Raw genomic sequence first — 12,463 nt, forward strand, 5'->3', positions numbered from 1 at the left:
GGCCTGTAGCCATGTTTTAACCTTCCTGTCTTTCTTCATTTCATGCTCGTAGTGGTTTTCTGTTGAGACATCCTGCTAGAAATCCATAGTCTGCTGTTCTCTCAGACCAAATGTCTTATACAGGAGTTGTGATGTTGAATAAAAGTTGAAGGTGCATCTGATTTTTATTTTATTTTTTAACCCTGTTATTGTCATGAATTCCAATTCAAGCTGATCAGATGAATTATTTCATACACTACACTCCAGCTTGAAACACTGAAACATGTCTAGTTTAAACCGGTGAAAATATAGACTTGAAATGGATATACATGTGAAGTGTAGTTTTGTGTATTTAGATACCTACCATAAGCCCCTTTCTCTAAGCTAAGAAACCAAAGCTGACATTTAGGCTTTTAGAAACACGATTTCTTTCTGTAGAAATTTCTATAACATTTTGGACGAAGGCCAGTTCCACACTCGACTCAAAGCAATATCCAGTATTTCACACCAAGCAATAAAGATGTAGATCATTACCAAAAGCAGCCAAATTACTCGCTTCTTCCATCTAAATAAACCACGACAAGTTGTCCGTGTCCTCATATTTAAAAAAAAAAAAAAAAAAACTACCTGGTGCTTAACTCTGCTAAACAAAAAAGAAACCAAGGATAGCGGTAGATGTTAGTTATTTCCCTCCACCCATCCTTTCCCATCCCTGCCAGGATCCCAGCTGCCACGGGTGGAGGGAGTGCTTGCTCAGCACACGCTCTCACCAGCACATCTCTGCTCACTCATGGCCTCGCTGTTGTTAGAAAACACGTGCTGGAGGATTTCTATAAACTATCTTCTCCTTCGTGGTGTCTGCTGGTTCCATTTCGGCCCTTTTTATTTTTTATAAATAGCAATGGGAGAGGAACAGTGCTGAATAGTGTCTCTGCCTCCGGTTACACCTGAGCTTAACCAGATAATCCAAACAATACACAGTGAAACAAATAAACTCTCTAATTTGGCTCAGGATTAAGCGTCTGGAGATGTGTGGAGGAGTAAATCTAAGCTGAAAATATCCAGTTGCAAGTCTTCTATTATGACTCAGTCCATAAATTTCAATGTCCCCCTTGGCTCCCAAAGGCCCGGGCAGCCGGCCAGGGCCAGCGTCCTGCTGACCTCTCCGCTGAAAGATTTGACAGGCCGAGACTTTGAACCAACAACACTATCTGCCCCGAAACAGACACTCGTGTACACCACGGTTGGCTGCTGCTCTCATAGACAATAAGAAAGTAAATCCTCACTCCACCGATCCCTCAGCCTCCAGCAGTTATTCATCTGTAGGAGAGTGAAATAAATATCCCTGAGCCAGGTTGTTTTAACCAGGAAATATGGTGAAACTTTAAAATAGTGCCCGAGTGTGGGCGAAGGTATGATTTCTTTTTTTTTTTTAGGTTAGATTTCTCCGCAAATCTACCATCAAAGCTCACAGAGTTGTCTGTGATGCGAGTCTAATGATGTTTACTGTGCCTAGCCACTTGCACATCACAGCCTTTTTATGCTCTTTATAAATGCTAGCCAGTCCCATGGGATGGAAGCAGAGCAGCCGTGACCTTTAGCTGAGGATTACCCCAGTATGGGTCGCCCATCAGAGCACCAAAACAATAATGATACACTGCCAGTTCATGGCCCTGTGGAAGTAATAACGTGTGGTTTTAACTGGAGGTTAGATTGCAGAGACGTTCCCTACTGTGAGGAAGTCAATTAGACAGATTGCTGAATGTTAGCTTGTAAAGGGCTTTTACTACGACATAGGGGAATCATAACATTTTCTAGACTTGTATTGGCTGAACCTCAATGTCTGAGTTATTCTATTAGGAGCAATTCTCTGTGATAAATGATATTACAGAGTAGAGTAGAGGTACGTCCCTTCCACAGATACTGTGTTGCTGCTGCTCCAGTCGCCGTAGTGCCACTACCAAGTCTGGCCATCTGAGGTCAGTGTGGCACTGCACAACTCATCGGCATGACACGAGTGCGCGCCGGATCTTTGGGAGTGCGACAGCTTAAAATCTGCAGTGCTCACCTCTCTTACCAAGTGCAACAGCAAATCATATCCACGCATGACGTTTCTCCCTTTGAAGAAACCATGGATTTAGTATGATAAAAGCATAGAAAACCCATGCAGTATGTTTGTGGCGTCGCCTCCCTTAAATGCATCAGATGCTCCTTTTCATATCTTTTTCGGATCGATATGGGGAGCGGTGGGATGAAAGCAACACAGTCCTTTTAGTGTGAGACTTGGCTCATCTGAGCTACTTCTCAGTTGCTGCATTCTTGATTGATTAAAACTATTGATTAGACCTCCCAAAGCTCCCAAGACTAAAACCAGCCTCTCTCTCTGCCATTGCCAGATGCTCAGATATCATATTAGCTCATGTTGCAAGTCTGTGCCAAATGGGGAGGGACAGAGCGTTTGTGTTGGTGTGACCGCTCGCCCAAATTCGCGGGTGCCAGAGAAGGGGTTGGACCTAAGAAAACAGCCATCCATCTTTGGTCCACCTAGTTATTCAGGAGAGGAATCCCCTATCTCTGCTGGCACTCGGCTGCCACGGTAATTACTCACCAATGCGGGAGTGAACGCAACTTTTTGTCTGCTTTCAAGAAGCCACCGCATGCCTGGCTCTCCGTTATCAGGGCCAACAGACTCTCCTAGACTGGGAGGTGTCCAAAGTACCCCCCAACTCCCCCCCCCCCCCCCCCCCCCCCCCCCCCACACACACACACACACACACACACAAACCCAGCTTCGTCACAAGTTCAGCGCAGCTGCAGGCGCCTGCAAATCAGTTTAGAGGTGAGCAAGGTCACCTGCCACCATCAGCTGGGGGTTCGATGTATTGTTTTCAACATATGAGCTTAGCCAGTGGTCCTCTCACTGTCTCCCAATTTCCTGTATGAGCTCTAATGCCACGGCCAGAGGGAGGTTAGATTTTACCAACTGAAGTAAGAGAAGCAAAACTGAATCTCTAATTCGAAAAACATGATGCTGATGTCATGATGGTGTCCATTAAACGAGACAGAAAACATGGGAAGAGGAGAGTCCCGTTCGGTGCTTTGCAGTTGCATTGACACGTTCTTCTTCTGTGGTTTCTTTGATAATCAGACAGTTTTCATGGTGCCAAATTATTTCTGTAACCAGACTTAACGGTAAAGTAACATTAGGCTTGTGCTCGATAGGCCGAATCCCCACAATTTCTGCTCTAACATGTTTATCAGAGTTGCTTACTGGTGTTTTGTCAGTTTGCTTTTATCAGCTACACTAAAGGTACAACAGTTTAGTTTTTTTTTTACAGAGATTCATGTTCTCTGGAGGATGTGCCCTAATGACTTGGATGATTTTTAAAAAAATGTTTAAATACCTGATAAACTCAGCAGAAGCTCACGCTAAACTGAGCTCGTTAACACGTTGCTTTAGATTTTTCTACCTGAGATATTGTTGAAACCTCAGGAAATCTAGCGTTAGCATTTCTCCACGTTATGCTGTTAAACTGGATAAAACTGTCGTACCTTGCCCCTAAATTTGGTGCCAATTGTTCTCCTTTTTTCACGTGCTGGGTGCAGGAGGAGAGAAAGCCTGTGTATGCCAAGACAGTGTTTATTTGCATACCATTAAGGCATGTGTGTGTGTGTGTGTGTGTGTTTGTTATCGGGGGTGTAGAATGCTGTCACAGAATTGTACACTCATAAGTAACTGTCTGCGTGTGTGTGTGTGCAGCCAGAGTTGAACTCATCAGTGCAAACATGTGTCACAGAGGTAGAGACATTACACTCTCATTCCTGGATTGATGTCAACAACTGTTGACTCTGTTGTTGGTGGCTAATCTTTCCCGTTAATTGCCCCACCCCCACCCCCCATTGCTCAACATAAATATCAGTAAACAGACCTCGTCTGTTTACGTGGTGCTATCTGCCCCGCCGCGACCGTCTTTGAATCATTACAGGAGTTCTGCCCGCGCCTCTGCTTCTCGTCTCCCAACTGTCTGCACCTTTGGCGGGGTGAGTGCGGGGCCACGGGGGAGTGAGGGGTCACAGGTCAGCGCTGTTGGAAACACGGGGAGGAGCGTGGGGAAATGAAGGAGTTGTCAAGGAGACAACCACAAGCAGCAAACACCTTTCCCGAGCGCCGTGCATTTTTGCGTGGAGACGGGGGGAAGCTTATTAAATCTGCCAACACAAACCGGGATTGTGTGTGTTTGTTTGGGGGAGGATGGCGAGGCGACGAGGGGGGGGGGAAGAGGGGAGATGTTCAGGGAGGGAGGCGTGCAGAGGTGCTGAGCAAGCGGAGCGAGCTGTTTGACAGCGCAGCACATTGTGCCTGGAAAAAATGGGGGCAATTGGGAGACATGAAACGCATCGGAAAAGACAGGCAGGTACGAGCTGCAGCCTCTCGTCTCTCATGAGGCCGAGCCGTTCACACTCATTTAATTTTCTGAATATGAACCCTCGGCTCATTCTTCCTCCGCAGCTACAGGAGGTGAGCGATAAAGGCTCTGGCAGCATTAATACACTGCAGGCGCTTCGTATCCGCTTTATTCTCATGCAGTGTGCATCGCCTCCTTTCACACGCCTGTCATCATTTGAGACACATTATAAAACCTCGTTATTAAAGGCTGACTCAGCTCCTTCCTGCAGCTGTGACACCTGCCTCATCAACCGCCAACGCAAACCTCATTGTTTCCATAAAGGTGTACAGCATGTGTGTGTGTGTGTGTGTCTACCTGCCCACACATGCACAGTGTTTGTTCACCCCCCCTCGTGTGCTCCTGTGTGGTTTGTTAGCCGCAGCTAGCTGATAATTAGCCCTGAAGGCCTCCTGGTTGTCTGCCTGTTTGTTTACGATGGTAAGAAGCAGAATCCCTCCTGTGAGTCGGAGGTGTCCCTTACGAAGTGTGCATAAGAGCAGACGGGTGTCACATTAAGACGATAGGAAATTCCTGACGCACCATAATCACACAGGAGCAGGAGGGGAAAGAGAGGAAGTTACCATGTTTGCAAAGGTTAAGGTTGTACGATCAAACCTGGCAGTGTTTTTTACTGAAGGATATGAGCCGCGTTTTTCACTTAGAACCAAATGGATTGATGAAGGCTGAAGCCAAACAAATGACCAATATTAGCCTTCTCATTAACAGCTCCAGAGCAGCTGCTCTGATTTCAGTGGCCCAGAAACTGAGATCGGTTTGTGATTTGTGATATATGCAGTGGACTTTTAGAGCTGATACACTTCTACAGAAAAGTAACAGTCGTATTTATTTTAGAAGAAATGCTCTTTTTATTCTGTTTTTAGAGGCGCTGGTTGTCATGCAGAAATTGATGTGAACATATTTTTGCAAACAGGTAATTTGGTATTTCCAGCACTGTTGAAATTGCACTTAGTTTTTTTCCTTCCTCTCTCAAAATTCTTCACATCGTACCACACACCCACATCTTTATGGTCGGGTTAAGAATCACAACAAAGTTGTTCCTTTATTGTGTAGGAGTGAATACAAGCTGAAATAGTCAAAATGCTTCTGTTGTTCAGTTTTTAGTTAATACAAAAACCTATTCACGGTATCTGAAAACATCTTTGTTTCAGTTCAAATGGCTGAAATGAGCTTTTCTCCTTCATGGAGCACAAAGAGTTATTGTTTCTTGAACATTTTTCCAGTTATACACCGCATTCCTGCTATCAGTCCCTGATCCATAAATAGACTGCTCACACAGAAATCCCCATGTTAGTGGTGACGATGGGCAGATTATACTTCCACACACTCACTTCACCAGCCGGATTCTTGCTGCAGAAATGAAGACAGTGTAACCAGAAAGTTGTAATGTGACGCGTCAGCTCACTAAAGGCGTTCGTACTTTTTGGGGTTGTTATTCTCTCCCACAGAAAGCAGTAAAAGTGCGAGGCTGCAGACAAGATGGTGGACCATCTTAAGACACAATGATGTGATATCATCATTCAAGCTGACGGCCGTCCTCTTAACAGCTCAGCACGCGTTTTTATGTCTCGTTTGCAGTTAGAAAAGATTTTAATCAGTAAATCTAAAAAAAACAAAAACAAAAAAACAGGTAGTTAATTCTTGAAAATGTTTCACTTAATGTTTAAGTCAACGATTTCGACCAGTTTCCTACACAATGTGAGTCATTGTCTTCCTAACGGGAAGGCCCTGTGAGGTACTGATGAAAGACAGCCATCCTTAGTAGTTTTATTGCCTTCTTTGCTGTAAAAAACACTATTAGTCCCAGTTTACATTAAAAAAAAATAAAAACAAGCAGCTTGAATACTTGAGACCACACAGCAGGTTAAACTGACTAATGTTTTGCTGCCAAGTTTAATCAGCGCACAGTTCAGAATATGAATAATTCAATTCTTTCCTCGTGTTGACTTGTGCCAGTTATGATGAAAACAGTCTGCACACTTTCGTCAGAACCCAGTAACATATACATCCCTGTTTTATGAGCTGATTTCCCCACAATCTGCTTGTGTTAATGGACTGACATCAGCTGCATGGTACGCTGCAAGCTGTGACCTAACCGAGGCTTCGCATCTGAGCAGCTGCTGCTGCACATCAGCCGACTAATGGAATGTGATTCGGTTTCTTCAACACTGTGGTATCCATTATAAACTCATGTTTCATTTAAGCTACACAAACATCACTAAAAAGTAACTTTAGCTGCCACAGCTACGAGCGCTTAACATTTTCAAGTTGAAAGAATTAACAGAAAACAATGGGTTAAACCTCAGAAAGGTCCTTAACAGGCTCCATCTTTACGGCAGTAAACTTCTCCAGCTTTCTCGGGGATCAAGTGCACGGGCAACGGAGAAGCTCGAGCAAAAACGGCATCGAAAAAAGAACAAACTGTCAATGTTGTGGGTTTTAAGGGAGGACACGGATGCGGATTTTCCAAAAGTAAAACTTGATTTATTTAACAAAACAAAGTATCAAAAAGAAAGCGCGGCTGAGCCGGATAGAAAAACCTGAACTGTGGAAAAAGTACAACAAAACAAAACACTTGGCATACTATGGAAAAACAGGACTTAGCTTTGTGGCGTGGCGTGGAGGGTGACGTAAAAGAATCTCACAAGAAATGAAAGGAAACCTGGAAACTAAATACTGTGGAGGGTGATTAAGGATGGAGTGCAGCTGAAGGAAATGAGTGCAGGTGACGTGAATGAAACTAATCAAGACCTGAACCAAAAACATGATCTAAACTAAGAACTAAAGACATTATCTAAAAACCAAACATGATCTAAAACATAAAACACATGTCATGAGTCCATGGCATGACACAAACCTCATGTAATTTCTTCTTAGCTACGGTGGTGCCTTTAAGGGTGGTGCCCCCACAATCTGCCTTTTTGTCTGCTGCCAGGACTCGCTCCTGAAGTAGAATAAGCAGCTGGTACCTTTGGGTGGGGGGCAAGGAGTGAAGGAGACAGGCAGTAAAAGAGAGGGAGTCACAAAAGAATCCCCCAAAAAAAGTTTGAACCTGTAAATGTGCATAAAATGGATATCATAAATATTTGTGAGAAATTCTCTGTTCCTGACACCAGTCCTCTTGTAAGACCTCCTTCTTTTATTCTGATTTTGATGCATAGTTCATTGGTAAATTTGATTTGACTTGGACTGATTGTCCCACCTCAAACTCTTGTCTCGTTTCCCTTAATGGATGAAGTTTACAATAAATAGGATTGTCCCGAATGAGCCTTTAACCGCTCTTGCTCAGGAGTAGTTAACCCCATGTTGTGTGCTTGGAACCTCCCTCCTGCCACTTGTCCAATCTGTCACGTGCGTGCATGTGTGCAACAGTGGGGGTGTGGAATTTTGTCAATATCGCCCATGAGGGGTTTCCATGCCACCCCACTGATGGTGATTAAACATTCATGATCATGTTTATTAATGACCAGCAGGCGTCAGGGATCTTCAGACTGTCTCAGACACACACGCGCACACATAGATAAGCAAATGCACATAATGGTTTCCTTTTAACTCACACACATTTGCAGTTTGCAACGCACACATCCACAACCTCCTCCCACTCTCCCACCTCCATATATCACACGTACAGACAGACAAAAAACACATTCCAACCCACAATAAATGCCATAATGCACTGATGAAACACACTCTGGAATGAGAGCCACTTGTCTGATTTCATGCTATAAAGCAGCACCAAGGTCTGAAGTGTGTGTGTGAGTGTCTGTGTGTATTTATGGATCCACTGTCCTGTTAAATTGAAAAAGAACAGATTTCCTGTCTCTCAGTCTCTCTGGACCGCCGGCTTGAACTCTCCCAAGGGTGGAGGGATGGACTGAGGACCTCGCTGAGAACATCTGTGGCGGCCGGCCCCAGCAGAGACTGCGGTGTCACAGATCCTATCCACAGCAGATGTCACATCGTTGTGTGTGTGTATGGGAGAGGCTGAATGTGTTCAGGGTTGGGAAGTCTATGACCGGTAGGAGATGTAGAAGGAAATGGTCTCCGCAGTCACACTATCTCCCATCCTGTCCCTCTTGCCATTAATCCTATTTCCTTGTTAACCCCTGCAGATATAGTTGTAAATAAGGAAGTGGGTAAACATGACACGAGCGTCCTATAATTATTCTTATCAAATAAACTAGGAAAAGCTTTGAGTTTTTTTTAAACTGCATCGCCGCGTTTCTAAATGCTGTCTGCGTTGGCTCCTCCTTTCAATGGAAGAGCCATTTGTCCCCCTCTGATGTGATATGAAAGCTATACATGCTTTGCCCCACAGGCTCCGCAAATGAAATGACAAATGAGGGATGAGCATGGAAGTGCTGATGCTGCACTCCTTACATCCTACCATCTGATTCCACATCTACCCACTCTGCTCTCTGTGTCTCTATGGTTGGACTCTCTCTTCTCTGCTTTACCCTCATTATTCTTTTGCTATACTGCCCCCCCCCTTTTTTTTTTCTATCTTTTGGCCATATTTGTCTCATTTTACCTCTCTGCCTCTAAATCTCTTGTGCTCCGCTCTCCATTCCCCACTCATCTTTTTTTTAATACTCCCCACTACGTGTCTCAGTCTGCTCAGACTGCCTGGTAACAGAGCCCCTGAGAGGGAGCTGCTGTCCGGATCATAAAAACACTTCAAAAAATTTCCATCGCGTCAGAGAAGCTGAAGAGCAGTAAAATAGTCATCTCACAAAAGCAATTAAATTGAAATGACCAGTTCAAAATCACCAGTTAGCTGGTTATCATGCCAGTTTCATAATGAATGGATGCTTTTTGATTGCAGTTATTTCCAAGTGAGTAGCTTTGGTTTCAGAAGTGTGGCAGATGTATAGACCTGCAGTAGTGCTTTGAAGCAGTGAACTTTGACCTAAAACTTCATCAGATTTTCACACTTAAAAAAGACAAAGAAAATCTGTTTAAACATATGACTTCATTCATTTTTGAGAAAAAATGCTCACATATATTACACATAACAATCAAATGTGAGCGGGCGACCAGTTTTATTTAAAGAACATGGATCTATCGCTGTTTGATCTGTACAACACATGTTTGTGGAAGTGTATTGTGACGCAAACAAAGGAAATGTCAGAACAAGAGCTGTTGATGCTAATCGGGATGGAAAAGGTCAGAAAACTATCTTTAAAGAGTCTGCACTCCACCAATCTACAGTCAGATGGATTGTATGTAAACAGAGGAAAATTCAAGACCCAGGAGTGGTCGACCAACAAAGATCAGTCCAGATTAAAAGCATTTTTTAACCTGCAAGATCCCAAAGGAGCCAAGGACAACTCTGAGCAACTTAACGCCTCCCTCATTTTGACTAAAGTTAAAGTTCTGTTGATCCATCATTATGAGAATAGTGAACAACAGTGGTGTTCATTACTGGCATGGCGGGACTGCGAGGAGAAAAAAAGAACATTGTAGCAGCATGATAAAGATCCCGAGAACAAGGAGGCTGTTTTGCTCAGTGGAACATGAAAGAAAATTAGAGTCTTTTGGTTTGTGTGACAAGCTTGAAAAGCTAGAGAAGGAAATCACCAGATTCCAGCATAAGAACCTCGTCCATCTTTGAAACATGGCGGTGATAGTATCGTGGTTTGAGGCTCATATGTTGCATCTGGACCAGGACAGCTTGCCATCACTGATGGAAGAAGGAATTCTGAATGAAAACGTCACAATATGTGTCAGTGAACTTTGAAAGTGGGTCATGAAGAAGGACAATGACCCTGATATTAATAAAGGGACCGCTTTGGAATGGCCAAGTCAAAGTCCAGACATCAGTTCAGTAGAAATGTTACGCATGACACGAACTGAGCAGTTCCCACCAACATTCCCAAAGACGAAGCTGTTCTGTACGAAGGAATTACCAAGAGCTTCGGTTCAGCCTCGACGTGACATCAGTCCTTCACAGGACCAACACAGACAACCATTTGCTTTCACGCAGCTGACCTAGAATCAGCAGTTAATCAAGCATGCATGTTTTCTGACTGTGGGATAAAACCAAAGCAACCAGAAAAACCGCACCCAGGCGCCATTATGCTGCTCATCTCTTTACATTCGTCCCGTAAACAGAAAGCCTGACTAGCTTTCTGCATATGCATAAATGTATCAGACTAATCAGACTTCATCATGTTTGCGTAGCTTTCCAGGCTTTGTGATCAGCTGTTAAACATATGAATAAAACGTCTGATTGTTTAGTCTGAATAGCTGTCCTTTGTTTTTGATGCCTCAGCACAGGCTGTGCAAAAGTGACAACAACCTGATTTCAGAAAAATCCACGAACTGGGAAGCCGCATTGACGTCAACCAGCAGACTTAAAACTGGCTGCTGTGCTAAGAAATTCAGTCTGCCACAGTGAATGGAGCTATTATATTCAGCTTCGGACAGAAACTGAATCTAAACCTGAGAAAAAAATTAAATTCAAAAGAGAAGCAGATGACCTTGAAGGGAAAGAGGAGGGTCAGGAGGTTGGTGCTGCGAGTAAGCAGACCATGTGCCCTTCCACAACCCATCTTGGCTTTCACCCACCACACAAACACACACACACATGCACGCATATATTGTGTTGTCATGAAGGACATGAGTACAAAATGAGAAATTTGAATCTGGCACTCATCCCGACGTGTGAGAGTTATCGTGTTAAGACGGATGAGCGCGGGTGAGGTCCGAGCAGAGAATTCAGGATCCAGGGCATCGCTGGGGGATAAAGCGGTTAATGTTTAGAGGGTAAATGAGATTTCATCTGCTTTCCAATCATCCTTTTGTTGTCACGGTTCCAATGCCAGCAGTGCTCAGAAAGTGGGCAAGTATGCCCAAAAACACAGGCCGGGTGAAAAGGCAGTAACATTACGTTTCTTCATCATATCATGATTACAAGGTCAGAGTAACGAATGTGCCAATTAGTGGTGAGTGTCGGCCATAAAAGAGGTCTGACGATCACAGTTTAATGATTGCTTTGTGGCTCAGATGAACTCCAATGTGGATTCTTACATTTTTATAGTTTTATATTAGGCTGATAGTATTGAGGATGTTACCATGTTTTATATTTGGAAAGGTTTCAGTTCATTAAATACAGACTTCTCTGCTGTTCACGTCACTCTCTATTTTAACAGCTTCTACAGTCAGATATCCACATGTGTAAAAAACTTCTCTGCAAGAAGAAAAATGTCCATGTGCTTTTATTTCTGGAATGTATATTGTTATTAGCTGACAGAGTGTCGCCTCACTGCTTCAAAACTATTGATAATGAGATTTGGAGAAAAAGTGAGACACAATTTGGGATTGTTTATGATGAATATAGTGTCCATATAATTATTGTCTTTGCAAAGTGGCCCCAGGGCAAAAAAACGAATAAATAAATCAGAGAACCCCTTTTTTTTTCCTGGAGCCCTCTGTATTGGGTCTGGCTGCAAACAACAAACGCCGTTTTTCAAAGGTTTACGAGCGTATGATATTCAGATTGAACAGCCTATTTAGTGTTACTTTTTAGTTTTCAGACCAACAGTTAAGATGACTCCTAATTCAGTTTGAACATTCAAGAATAATTGTCAGAAAAGATTCTATTTATTTGTTGATATAGAGTTTAGATTCGGTGGAGTTTTCCGATCTGGTCTGATGAGAGGGACGGCTGTATCTAAAAAGTGTTTCGTATTTACGTAGCTCAGTATTTTTCAGTTTGGTCTTACAAGTGCGGAGCTGTTACTGACTGAATGCAATTATGTTTTCCAGATGGAATTAAAAAAAAAAAAAGAAAGTCTAGGGATTAAGACGTTAACTCAAATGGTTCCCATGACCACCCAAATCACCAGATTTAAACAACAATAAACCTGTCTGGGATGTCCTGTGTATCTCCCTAAGACTTGGAGCATCCTCCCCTCACAGAAAGCTCCAATATCCTGTTAGACACAGTTCAGGATTTTAGCAGCAGCACAAGAAGGCATTAAGCTGTTTGGAAGGGGACATGAAGTCTCATATAC

General features: G+C 43.4%; 1 protein-coding gene across 2 annotated transcripts in view; it reads left to right on the forward strand.

Annotated features, from left to right (window-relative positions):
• Positions 1–12,463, forward strand: part of LOC142366141 (rho guanine nucleotide exchange factor TIAM2-like) — a 111,360-nt gene that overhangs the window by 27,302 nt on the left and 71,595 nt on the right. The window lies entirely within an intron of this gene.

The sequence above is a fragment of the Odontesthes bonariensis genome, chromosome 17 (assembly GCF_027942865.1).
Source record: "Odontesthes bonariensis isolate fOdoBon6 chromosome 17, fOdoBon6.hap1, whole genome shotgun sequence".
Taxonomy (NCBI): domain Eukaryota; kingdom Metazoa; phylum Chordata; class Actinopteri; order Atheriniformes; family Atherinopsidae; genus Odontesthes; species Odontesthes bonariensis.